General features: G+C 37.8%; 1 long non-coding RNA gene across 1 annotated transcript in view; it reads left to right on the top strand.

Annotated features, from left to right (window-relative positions):
• LOC144581403 (uncharacterized) overlaps positions 1-9,211 on the top strand; it is a 99,009-nt gene extending 89,798 nt beyond the window's left edge. The window contains exon 7 of the long non-coding RNA XR_013532091.1: positions 681-9,211. This is a non-coding gene — a long non-coding RNA (uncharacterized LOC144581403). The remainder of the gene's footprint in view (positions 1-680) is intronic.
• The last annotated feature ends 5,113 nt before the right edge of the window (positions 9,212-14,324 follow it).

Below are 14,324 nucleotides of genomic sequence, written 5' to 3' on the forward strand. Positions count from 1 at the left end.
TAGCTGCAGGTGGAGAAAACACTGGATTAGAGATCCAATTTCTGCACAACAGGATCTCGTTTCTCCTCCAAAGTAGCATTTAGCCTGGAAGTCAGTCATTCTCATACTGTCAAAAGCCAGGTTGCAGAAGGGAATCTTTATAGAAACAAGTATTTTACAGAAGACTTGGGAGAGTGTGCCTCCCTATGTTTCAGTATCTATTCCATAGCAAATTAGGAGCAGCAGTATCTAGAGTTATAAATACAATTCATTATGTGTCTTTTGAAGTTGAATTTTGAACAATTATCATCAAAAATGCTGAATACGCATTGCAAATTAGCATGCCAATCTTGCTAAATGAAATAACAGCTCAGACATGTACTTAAGTAGAAAGTGGAACTACACAAAAATGGAGAAGTATCTGTAGATAACATGCAAACCAGGATGATGAGAAAAGAGGACACAAGTAAGATCACTGCGGGTATATTATACTTAGCTACATATAGCTAACTGAGTCACCATTCTCTCAGGAGGAAAAATTAGAAGGAGTGTTGAAAGGGAATAACTCCAGACTGTTAATTACTTACAGTGAATATATGTTTGCATATATTTGCTTAAATTAGCTGTTACGGAAGCTCTATTTAATTTATTCCTCAGTGTGGGCTGAGTCATCAACAATTATACTTTTCACTTTTTTACAGAATCCAGGACAAGAAGAATCTTTCAAGTGTTGCTAACCAGAACTGAGCAGATCCAAGTAGCAACTGCAGCCAAGCCCTTACTCCCTGTATGGAGAGACTAGAGAAAGCATTCCCATGAGGTGATGCCTCAAGCTGCTGGAGCACTTAACCAGAGTCAGTGTAGCCCTTGGGAGCTGGTGAAGCAAAACCTGGGACAAATAAGAGCTTTACCAATGAACCAATAGGTCAAGGCTAACCAGAAAGAATGCAGCTGGGTAATGCAAGGTATCCTATCTTGTAATTAAAAGGGTTTTCTTTGTGGTTACCTGACATAGTTACTAAACAGCTTGCATGAAATAACATGCAGCATTCTGTAGTTACTGTGCAATTACCTTCTGTCATCACCCTACAGTCAAAAGACAAAAAGAAAATGCAGGGTGAAGATTTTAACAGCAATTTGTAGCAAAGATGTTTGGACTAAAAACACATTGCTTGTTACCACTGACTCTTGTGTTAATCACCTAATTGCAAATTGGTATAGATTTTTTTTTCTCTTCCCACAGGCATTCAATGGCTCAATTTTTTCCTTTTTGTTTGGAGGCATGAAAATAAGACTAGGGAACCATGGGACTGTACTCTGAACCCATAGTTCAAAGATGGAATATAATGTAAAAATGGAAATGTTTTGTAAAGCAATTTATAAATATTTATTCACAGAAAAGCCTATCAAAAACTCCACATTCTGGAGAAGACATTTGCTGCCTTTGAATTATTGCTTTCCTTTTACCATGGTCCATTCTGGCATTTTGACCCTCACTTTTTAAAGAGGCATAAATTCACACTTTGCTTACTATATTCTATAGGTGACTGTTACCTGCTATTAATGGAAATGACAGTAACCACTGGTTGTTTGTGACACCAAGAGAACAGTCTGTATAGTCATTCCTGGCCCCTAGGTGTGTGCCATTCAAGATTCACACAGAACATACAGCCTTATCGGTGGATGAGAGGGCTTAAGTAAATCAGTGTGAAGTAAGCTAGTTAGCACGGTGTTCGACCAAAGGAAAGGGACAAATACACATATGGGACCCAGGCAGTTATCTTCTTCCTTCTTCCTTCCTCCTCCTTTTTATTTTTAAACTTCCCTTAAATGCAATATCTGTTACAGAAAATTATATCTGTAATGATGAAAAGTATAAAGAAGAAAACAAAAAAATTACACTTCCCCCCACCCTGAAATTAATGTAAATGCTATCCATTTAAAAATTCTTCCTTTTTCAAGATTTATTATTTCTATATCTATACTTCTGAATATATTTATTTCTTTATCTAAAACAAATGTATATGTTCATCAGTCAGGAAATATTTTGAGTCTATAAGGACTAGTTTGACAAAGACAAATTTCTGGTCAATATGGCGTAGAGATTACAGATGATCCTTTTATGAACTATTGGAAGGAAAAGAAAATGCAGAATTGACCAACTTATCCAATTGTCACATAACATAGGACCAGGTTATATATATATATATATAAAATCTGATTTTTTGTGTTTATTTTCTTAGTCTGGTTGAAATACCATGTTCACCTCTATTTTGGCTCCATTCCCAGAATCTTCTTTTTCATAGCTCTGGGTTATATACTTCAACTAATTATCTTAATGTATTTATTTTATCTTCTAGTATATTTAATTCAAAGTTTATGTAAATAAAACAAACTTGTCTTATAAAATGTAACCTTAAGGGAAGAAACAGCACACATCCAAATAATGAATAAGCAGGGTGAAAGAAAAAAAGAAAAAGCTGTGACTGCAGCTTGAGTTTGCAATCTTACCTGCTTAGTTAAAACCCCCTTACTTTCTGAACCACAGCAAAGGAAGTCTTTTTGTTGTTTTAAAATCGTAGTTGAACATAACAACAATGAAATAATTTTTTTCCTAGCAGCTAAAAAGAATCCAGTGTCTCTGAACCAAAGATTTTCCTCTTTCCTCTTTATAATGGGCTGAACTTGTCATCATGTTGTAATTCAAAGGCTTTCTAAAAATTAACCTTATTGAGTGGATAAGGTGATAAACCTCATTGGCTCTGATTGAAAATGTAGAAACAAATGAAAATGTTGAAGGCAGGAAAACAGGTTTTTGCCAAGAAATTCACATGGGATGAATGAATGAATTAAAATTTATCGAATTTACGTCTTCCAGCCTTTCACAAATAGTCACAGGTTAATCTAGCTCCCAGACTGATTTTCCTAGGATACCCTTAAATCAAGTGTCTTAGCTTAAGACTAAACCCAATTCACCTAGCCTTTAGGTACATGTAAACAAGTCTGAAAAGTTTGTAGATGAGGTAAGGAGTATGTTGTGTTCATGAGTCTTCTGAGCAAAATTTTGTTCCTAGAAAGGAGTTTGACCACTACTAGAGAAAAGGGGTGACACTGTGTCTTCCCCCTCAAAGTAGTCCTTAATACTTAGACTCATCCCTGGTACATACATGTAACAGATTCAGTAACTTTGCCAGAATGTGGACTAGAAGCTTCGGTAGACGATGGCCTTGGCTACAAGTGTTGCACTCTCAGCTAGACACTGGTGGTGGCTGCTGCCTTTGATGTCCTCGGTAGGAGGAAATATCACCCTATAAAAGGTACAGGAGAACAGGATTGCTAGCCACGGGTCACCAAGAACACTATTTTGTGGAACACAGAGGGAAAAGTTCTTGAGAAACCTCATACTTTTTAGAAGAAACAGAAGCTGAGTCAGGAAATACTGTTTTGTGATCATTGTTTTGATGATATATTTATTCGGGCTGCGGTGACCTAGGAAACATGAATTTTCCACCAGCTTAGAGTTTGTGCTAGAATAAAGATGAGTGATGTGTATGAAAAAAATATCTAAGGCAAGGAAGCATGATTATATATGCATTTTAGACATTATGTATAGTTCAGATTTAAGTGAATTGGTTATATATTACCGATCTGCAGAATTTAGTTGGATGTTGGGCGGGAAATGTCACAGTAGAATGTCTATCAACTGATAAAAAGTGACTTATTAGAACTATATGGTGTGAAGAAAATTGTTAAATGCCATGGAAGGTTGACATTAAAGAGAAGCAAGACAAGTGTGGCAAATTCCTGCCTCTACTGAATGTATCCATGTTTTTATAACCGGGATCATGGAGTTATGCAGTTGCCTTGCTTATGGGTTAAATAACTATCAGTAATTGTTAAGGGTTGTTGTAAATGACAAGAATGTCTTTCAGGCTTACTTTGAAAAGGCCAACTAGTGCAGGATCTCCATAAACATGGGCTTAGATAAGGATTCAGAGCTCAGATAGCTGGTAGAAGAGGTCCAAAGGACAGCACTGTAGTTCAGGAAGTACAGCTTATCAGGAGAGTATGCTAGATCCAAGGGCCTTGAGTTTTGTTCACTGCTGCAGCCCTAGCACCTACAACAATGACACTCACTAAGTATTTGTTGAATGCATGAAAAAATGGACATGCAGTGGGGGTATCTCAGGTGGCTCAGGCATTGGGGAAACCAACCAAAAGAAAATTATGTGAGCAAGACTCAGCTTCTACTGAAATTAGAAGTCATCAAACTAGAAAAGGCTATGTCATCTTCCACAGGAAGCAAGGAAGACAGTTCTGGTCTGGGGTTAACTAGAGGGAAATATTTAGATCAAGGGCCATTGAGAAAAATTGGTAACCTAATGGACTCTTCATCAGCTATTTATGTCTGTTGCTAAATAACGAAGTTACCCTAAAACATATCAATTTATTTTGGAACCCAGGAGCAGCTTAACTGGGTGGTTGCAGCTCAGGGCCTCTGGTGAGGATGATGTCCATCTGTTGGCTAGGGCTGCAGCCATGTCAAGGCTTCACTGAGGTTAGAGTCTTCTAAGCTCACTCCCATAGTTGATGGTGGGCCTCAGTTTCTCATTGGTTGTTGGTAGCCTGGCAGGTTCTTGCCATGAGAACCTCTATAAAAGGCTGCTCAAACATGGCACATTGCTCTCTCCCAGGCTGAGTGATAAAACAGAGAGAGAGAGAGAAGAACCTGAACAGAAGCCACAGTCGTTTATAATCTAATCCCAGAAGTGACATTTCATCACTTCTGTATTCCGTTGCTCGCACAAAGCAATCTTGGAACATTGTAGGAAAGGACTTTTCAAGTGTGTGAATAACAGGAGGCAGTGATCGGTGGGAACCATCTTACAGACCAACTACAGTAGTAGCTATGGGGACTGTTCCAAAACTGTGTGTTCCCCTGACAGAGGAAAATGTGAGCCAGTCCCAATCCTCGAGGAGTTTATAGTCTATGTTGGGCTATATAAATTTTTAAATAGTTATTAAAAAAATTAAAAAGTAAACTGTTAACAAGTTCAAAATAAAACCCCCAAATCTCTCTTGTAAGTTTCTGCTGTAATATTTGAATTGGAATGCAGACTGCTCTGAAATCCATCTAATTTGGGGCCCAAAGTCAGAAATTTATTTCCAGACTGTCATCTCTGAATCATTCTCACCTGTTGAAACTGTCAGGTGAAGCAGAAAAGAGTAATCTTTTCAATTCAGTTTTTATTAGGTAACTTTCTAGACAGGACTGAGAGTAAATCCTTTTGGTCACTCCAAACCCTCATTTTCTGGCTTACCCAACCTCTGACATTAGGATTATCTTCACTGTAGAGGCTCCCTCAAACCTCTAGTACAGTCTTTATTTTGAAAAAGCTATATTACTGTTTAGAGAGCATTACATCCATTACAGTTTTACAGCTTATGCAAATATTTCAAAAGTCATGCGGCAAGTGAGAACATGCACCTGTGTCCTGGTGCCACTAGAGAATGTCTGCTTCAAGCAGGCAGGGCTCTTCTGTGAGCCGATCACAAGAGACCATACCCTGTGTGGAGTGTTTTTGTCTTCTCACGGCTTGATGAGGTGTTGCTCTTGGGGCTGCTGTATTCCACATGGGGAAAGGATCTGCAAAATAAACAATTTTGGATTAAGAACTGTAAGATCCATATTCGAGCACACCGATGGGCTAGGTCCAGGATTCAGCTTGGGCAGCTTCCCCTGTGTGGATGAGGCTGGATGAGCAGCACTCCATTATCTTCCACCAGAGGCAGCCTGGCTACACCACAAGGAGTTAAAGCTTTTTCTCTGCACACAGAGAAGCAATACCGGAGCAATCGAAGCTCTAATTGCTTCTTTAAAACCGACGTGGGGATCCGTAGATGCAATGACCTAATAGTTTTTTTCCACAGCTATTGTTCTCATCACATGAGAGCTACTGGTAGTCCTTATAATACAAATTTTCCAAACCCTGGCATCTGTCATGATATAGGACTAAACTAACCTTAAGCCATTTTGTTCCTTAGATCCTTGAAGCCACTGGACAATGAAAGTGCAGATTGCTAAACTTCAGCTGTTTTATAAAACCACATGGTAGATAATAATTACAATGGTCTTTTCCATTGCTTAGATAAGCTCTGCTGGTATGGCTTAATAAACTTGATCTCAGCATTCCAATGAGGGAGTGGCTTTATTAAACCACTGAGTTTGACTCTAGCAACATAATTCTTTACAATAGAGTTAACGTAGAAAATCTGATTCTTACTTAAAGGGATAGTGAAGTTATTTATCAAAATTTTGCTCTAATCTAAATTCTTATTTGCTTAATATATAGCCTTCAATAAACCTAATCATATGGACATTTTCAAATTATAGATGCTAATTATAGAAGCCATTTCTGCCAGCTTTCTAGAGGCTAAAACAGTCATGATTGAAAGGAAATTTTTTCCTAGGTCCCTGATGAGAGAAAGTAATGCCTTCATTTAAAACAAGGCAAAGAAACAAATAAGTGTTTTTGGCGAACATATTCTACTTCTTTATTCTTCTTTGTTTCTGACAGTTTATTTCTGACAACTTTCTCATTGGCATGAGGTAGAAGTACTCGTCAAAAACCAGTCCACTTAGTATAATCCAGTTACCAAGGAAATTACCCAAGGATTGTCCTACCTTTAACAAAATGTTCTTAACCTTACACATAATGCTCCAAGAACTCTATCCAGAGTGGGACAAAAAGGGGTGTGTGTTTGGGAGTATGGCTGCAAAATATCCCAACAGAGGCTATTATGTTTGATGGACAGGTGTCTTTCCCACTAGCACCATGACTTTGAAAAATGCATCACTTAGTTGTTATCAATGCCTTCACAGAGGTCACTTCATATTCATCTGCTAACATTTAATAAGCCTTATTGAATTTCTACTTTGTGCCAGGCACAGAAGCAGGTACACTTAACAGCAGATGTGTAGCTTAGTTATTGAAGCATGGGTTTTGGACAATGCTTGCATGTGTTAGTTTTCTAAGTCTGACATGCTAATTGGGTAGTGTTGGGAAAGTCATTAGACTCTTCTGTGCCTTGATTTCTTCAACTTTAAAATGGAAATAATAAACATATCTATCTCATGGTTTAAAATGATGATTAAATGAGTTGACAAATACACTACATTTAAAACAATGCCTTGCATAAAGTAATGATATATTTCAGTTATTATTGGCATTATTGTTATTATTAAAAATATAGTCTCAATCAACTACTTTCACCTAAATTTCTCCCTATCCACTCTTTCTCAGTTATTTTTTGTTAAGTTTAAAGTAAATTTTCATGAGAGCTTTAAGAAGTACAGCACTTTGCAATCTGAGACCCTTATATTATAGATGAAAACCAGCCCTGAAAAGGTTATATGAATGGCTCAAAGTAAAACAGTTGTTTGCAGTGCCAGGATGAATATCCTGTTATGTCTCCTATACTTTGTTGCTCTAAAGTCAGTATGGCATAGCTTTGGGGGTCTCTCAGATCTTGGCCAGAAGACCCCAAGCTCATTCTTCTCATGCTATCACTGTCCTCTCCATAAATCTGCATTCTTTCTCTGTCTACCAGAGCTAGATATTGTGGCCTTGAATCTTTATTCCAGCCACTTTCCAGGTTTCAGGCATTCTTACAGCAAGCATTAATGCAAAAACAAAAAAAGGAAGATGAGTATTTCTGCCCTTTTCTAGGCATCAGTCATTGCACTGGTGACAGAAGCCAATCCAAATTAGCTTACCCAAAAAAGGCAATTTATTAGAACTGAAAGAATATGTGAGCATCGACCCTTAAGAGTTCATCAGAAGACGAAAACTAGGAGTTTACATTGCATCAGGATTCTCGTTCTGTTTTCTGCTAGAGAAGCAGTGTTGCCCTAATTCTTCCAGACCAATTTTCCCCACATGCTAGGGACTTGGTCACCAACAGCTCCAGACTTACCGTCTTATGGATTTCTGATTATGTGACACAACAGGCCTGGCTTGGACTATGTGCCCATTATTGCCAAGGAGGGGGGTAAGGTATTATAATTGGCCCAATCTGAGTCATATGCTAATCCCTGAGGCTTTGGGTGGGAGTGGGGTCTATTTTGAGTGAAAGGAGGAAAATAGTACAGGAAAGACAAAACGTATACTCTGATTAGCTTCATCTGGGAGAGGTGACAATTCATGGCTCTTTGCAGGCTCATGTGCTATGCATGTGTGTGGAATCTGGGTCTCAAGTTAATTTGCTTGCAAATAAGGAAGATTGAACAGATGCTCCTGTGAATATTCTGAATACTCTCTGTATATTGTAGCACACCTCCTGGATTCTGATACTTCTTTCCTATTTTGAATGTTCACTGATATTTTGTGGGCAGTAAAGCAAAGGGGAAATGGAATTACCAACCATCCCTTTCCATGACAGAATTGTTTTTGATCTCTGTCAGTCTGGGATTTAAGAGACCAACAGAGCCCTCATACAGCAACTTGTCCAATATTTATCATTGTTTGTAATTTTATAAGAGCAAGTATTTGGCCATACTTGCTCTTGGTAACCTGTTTACTAAGTTATAGAACATGAACTAGATCTTTTTGTCTCATTGTTGAATATTCTTTCTACATATTTTGCTAAATTGAGGCAAGCAAGTGTATTTTTAGTTTACATGCAACAAAAGCATTGAGTACAGTGTGCCAGGAGTCTGGTTTAGTGTATGCATCAATACACATTTGTTAAATGAATGAATTAATGTATCTTTGCTAATGTCACAGACTAAATTCATAACAGGGGGGAAAGAGAAATGAAGATGTGTGCAACAATGAGGCACCACTAAATTCTCTTGACACGTGTCCACCAGGGCTGGCATTCTTCTTGAGTACTGGCTGAGTGAAGCTTTTCCTTGTTTTCTTTCCTGATTCAGATTGCCAGATCCTTGTGTTTGATTTTAAATTGATATGACAGCATGTCCTGTTTACTTGGATTACTTCACAATTATTCTTTTTGTCTTCTGTTCTGTAATACAAGAGTTACTTTTTCATACCTGACCGGATGCTAAACATGTCCTTTATGTGTTTGAGTTTGTTTAGTTCTTGCAAATATGTTTCGCAACTGTATTTAACAACCAAATCAATTCATAGGATTAGGGGTGGAGGAGTAGTGAGTAGAGTGAAATGCTACAAGCTCTTTTGCCTGGCTATTAATAAAATGATTCATTCTATATTAAGTATTACTGGAAGTAATTATTAAATTATGATTAATTAGATCAATAATAACGTTCTCACTGGGAGTTTTTGATTTCCAAAATCAGAACTTGATGCAAATATAGTTTTGCAAAGAACCTACTTCTTTTTAGAAACTGGGAAACCACTGATCAAATCCCAGAGAAATCAGAACATAAACCTTATGCTCCATAGTTATCAGTAAATCCAGGTTTGAAAAATGACACCCCACCACCAAATAGCCAATAATAGAAGTACTTTAGAATTGCCAGCAATGAACCCTTTCAAACTTGGAAGTTCAATCTGCAGTGTTCCCTTTGAGGTCCCAAACTCCTTGCAAATAAATGATTTCACTTTTCATGGAATGGAGGGGGCTGGCCCAGTCTATAAGCAGTGAAAAATTCCCATATGCCATCTGTGGAGCTGTTGAATTATACACATCAACAAAATTAATCTGTGACTGCTTGTGTGGGTCACTCAGTGTGCCACCTCACACATTACATAAGTGTAAATGTAAACACGGGGCTATATAGAAGCTGAGCTTGTACCTGAAAGGTAAAAGGAAAGTTAACTCTACAGTTAGGGTCTTATTCTTAGATTCTCATTCATTATTTTCTTTTAATGGAGACACATTCACATCCCTTCACCAACCTTTTGTTTTGAGGAATTTCCCCTAAAATCTTAGTGTAATATCAGTAGTCTTTTCAAAGCATATGCCATGTTTGTGGTAACTTTGGGGTTCTTTTTATTTTTCTTGTCTTACTATGTAAGAAAATTACAAATACAATTACAAAGTACAATTACTATGTAATTGTACTTTGCCTTTCTTTCTTTGTTCTTACCAATCTTCTTTACATGCATCATTTTCATAATTTCCATAAATTCCCAAGTGCTCTTGGTTTTTATACATTCTTTACATTCTTCTTCCTTGAATCTCATGGCATCTCTAAGGATATCTCTTTGGATGACAAATGATGAAAAAGGGAGGTCCTTATTTCCATTGGCTCTGTTAAGTTGGCTTTCAGTATCCACTGTCTTAGTTTTTCTGGCAGCCGTTCTGATAATACCTCTGTGTTTAGAAAAGTGTTTCAGACAGTTCTCAAAACAGTGATAAGCTCTATAACCATGTCAGTGTCCCAAAGTGTCTAAGCACTGATTACATTTTTCATGAGCCTACATTTTTCTATAGACAAAGAAAAGTTTGCCATCTAGTCTTTTTTTAATCAAGCTCCAGAGCTAACTTAGAGTGAGTTGCTTAGAAGTGGAAGACCATAGTCATTGCCTGACTCTGGGGCCCAAGTAGATCATGTGTGCATTTGACTGCAAGCCACTTGGGGTCTTAAACAACTCCAGATGTGGACATTCTGTATATACTTAAGACACTTCCCAAAATCTTAGCTAAAATTGCTTGTTGCCCATTACATTTTATTCTTTTTGTCTGTCTTAGGTGAATTCCTTCACAAATGTGGTATGAAATTAATGCCACCATTATTTTATTCATTTCAAACAATCTTTTTAGACTCACCTGTTGTTTTGTTTGTTTGTTTGTTTTGTTTTATTTGTGTGTATGTGTGTGTGTGTGTGTGTGTGTGTGTGTCTTTCAGTTCTCTAGGAACACTAGTCCAAAGACTGGAGACAAAGGGAGAGTTAGGAGCCTGGCTCTTATATCCAAGCAAGGAGTGAAATTGAGTCTGATCAGTTCCCATTGCCTCTGGCTGTCACAGGATGTCACTATTGATGACTGCTCTCAAGACAAGTCATATGTGTCATAGCTGTGATGGTTCTATGGTTTAGGTTGCTCTAGACCCTGCCTAGGCCAAAGGGCTCCTTGGAGGGAGTCCAGTACCATCTCACCAACACTAAACTTGCTTGGCTCTTTCTTATACAGCACATTAATAGGCCCCCGGTTTGCTGGGTTGGTCTGGTCTGATATTTGTCCACTTACAGACCCAAAACAACATCTCCCTTCTCTCCTTGAGGATCTACTCAGTTTGATTTTGTTCATATTGAGAAGACTTGTTCAGTTTCTCTTCTGAGGATCAATACTTTCAGTAACTTAAAAGTGTTTTATCTTCTGAAAAAGATTCAGAAGTGATTCCAGGGCTACTTGGGAGGCTGACATGAGAATCGCTGCCACCTGGGAGGCGGAGATTGCAGTGAGCCAAGATCTCACCATTGCACTCCAGCCTGGGCAAGAAGAGTGAATGAAACTCTGTCTCAAAAAAAAAAAAAGATTGAAATTTTGTTTAGTGTCATAGAATTAGTGTTGGTGAATTCCTTCTTTGTTAATTGTTTTATATTTTCTTTTATGTAAGCAGCAGTTGAATTAAATTGGTTGAATTGGGACTATGCCAATATTTTATTGTCCTTAAATTTGGAGAAGGTGATGACTGTAAAAAATATACATCCTGGCTTAGTCTAAGAATCAGTCATTGATTGCTGTGGCTACATTCAGTGTAAATCTTGTCTAATCTTCGAGCTCAAAAGACAAAATGCTCTCAGTTAGATTTGACAGAAGAACCTGTAAAAACAAGAGGCTTACATTGTACTTTTGAATTATTTGGAGTAACTTGTGGAAGATACTCTGTTAACCTGGCATAATTAGATTCAACATTATTAAAATTGCCAGATTCATAATCATAGCTCTTAGAAACATTAATAAATGGTGGAGGGCATTTTGTTTGCATTCCACAAAGGATGATCTTTTTGTAAAGCTTGCTGTGCATGGGAGATTTTTAGGCTCTCTTCCAAGATGACTCAGCTCTTGTCTGGCTGTACTATGAATTGGATACTTGGAAAATAATATAAATAACAACTGCAATGGTAAATTACAAATAGGGACAGCAAGTATGCTGGACATCTAGCATGCAGAAAAGCCTTGACCATTAAGGCAGGCACTTAGGTCAATTGCTGATGCTATGGAAGTGGATGTTATGGGAACATTGTAGTGTACATGTGTTTGAGCACATCTTGCTCAGGGGTGCTGGATGTGCATCACGTTGTCTTGACCACAGGCACTGAGCACTACCAGGTATCTGGAGAGGATGGAACAAGACTAGTGCAAATTTATAATCATTTCCGAAAAAAAATCTCAAAGCTCCTCAAATTCTAGAATATACCATGTGGTTAAACAGCTAATTACATGCTGCCTATGCTTTCCTTAATTCATTCCACATGTGATAGTCTTAGCTTCCCAAATAGACCATTAGAAGACATAGTCCCTGACAAAGCTGGGAAGTATGAGGAGTGGTTTTGGAAGTCCTCCCACCTACCCTCTCCTGGTGTCCTCCACCACCCTCCCCATCAGCCCCCAGAAGTACTATTGTTGTGTCCCCTTTCCCCTAATAGGGCACCATGCTCCAGGGCTACCCAGTGTGACCTTTCGAATTAGGCAAATCGGTTAGAATTACAGCTCAGTACTTACTGTGTGACCTCTGGAAAGCTTCTTATCTCCTTGTTTCCTCCTGTATAGAGCTAAAAATACTGGATAGTTGTGAGGATTAAACAAAGTAAGGTATTAAAATAGCTTAAACAATGTGTAGCACATGTAAATCGTGTGATAAATGCTGCTCCTCTTTGCTTCTCTTCAGTTGAATTCTAACCATACTCTACCCTCACTGAGGCTGACTCTCATGAGTTACAATTGTAAATGAGAATTATGTATTTTAGAGTAGAAAAGGCTTTAGAAATGATCCAGGCTGGAAGTTTTTAAGGAGTGTTCTTCATGGCCTCTGCTTCCCCTGGGACATCCCGAGGAAGGCTGCAGTGTTGCCTAAGGAACGGAGCTGGTAGGCCTCTGGCTTTTGACCTCTTTTAACCAGAAAAGTGCTGCTTTTATCAGTTGTCAATAGTGAGATTTTCATAAGATTTCATTTTGGGAATACAAAAGTATTCTGTTCCTTGCCCCAACCCCTCAAAAAAAAAAAAAAGAGTTTGAAATGCTGCTTTGGCCAATACTTCATTTCATGGATAAGGGAAGTGAAAAAACACTCAAGTTACAGATTCAAGACTTTGCCTTCTTCTTTCCACCCTACCAAGTCTTTGGATTCTCCCTTCTTGGAGCACTTCCTTTAGATGTTTTCAATGCCATTTGACCAGACTCCACACTGAACTGTACTCTTGTGAGCTTTGTCCAGTAAAAATTTATTAAATTCAAATTCCCCCTAAAAGTTCTACAACTGTTTATGAAGCCCCTTCTATGACTGCCATCATCATTCTTACTAAGTTATTGATTGCCAAGACTCTAAGTTTCATTTAAAATATATTTAAAGATTTGTTCACTTGTTGAAATCCAAATATATTTCAAAAAGTGAACAATCCAAATATATTTGGATTTCAAAAAGTGAACAAATCTTTAGATGTATTTTAAGAGAATTTCTTAAGTACTACAAAAATGTGTTCTACACATTCAGACAATGAAGATGAGTATAGCGTAAAAAGCAAAAGTGTTTCTTCATCCATCCATCAGCCTTCCCCTAAGATCAATTAACTTTTTAGCCCACTATGGAACCACTGTTAAAATTTTCAGATATTGAAGATACTACTCTATGAATCTACCTACATTCACATATAGTTTTAATTCTCTCCATATAAATAAAACCGAACTCCTCATATTGTTATGTGACTTGATTTTTTTACTTCTAAAAAGTCATAGAGATATTTCCAAGTAAGTCCATCTGTATCAATGTTACTCTTTAAAAATTCTTCACAGTATTTTCATTATATTTCTTGAGGCATATGTCACTAAAAATGGGCAAATAGATGGTTTTCTTTTCTTTTTTTTTTTTGCCATTAAAAATACTCTTGCAATAAACATTCTTGTATATACTTTCACGTACACATTTGAAAGTATATTTCTTAGCCTGGGCGAGGTGGCTCACACCTATAATCCCAACAATTTGGAAGGCAGAGGCTGGTGGATCACTTGAGGTCAGGAGTTTGAGACCAGCCTGGCCAACATGACGAAATCCCGTCTCTATTAAAAATACAGAAATTAGCCCGGTATGGTGTGTGAGCACATCTTCAGTTCCAACTATTCAGAAGGCTGAGGTGGGAGAATTGCTTGAAGCTGGGAGATTGTAGTGGCAGGAGATCATGCCACTGCACTCCAGC

This window comes from Callithrix jacchus, chromosome 2 (genome assembly GCF_049354715.1).
Source record: "Callithrix jacchus isolate 240 chromosome 2, calJac240_pri, whole genome shotgun sequence".
NCBI lineage: Eukaryota > Metazoa > Chordata > Mammalia > Primates > Cebidae > Callithrix > Callithrix jacchus.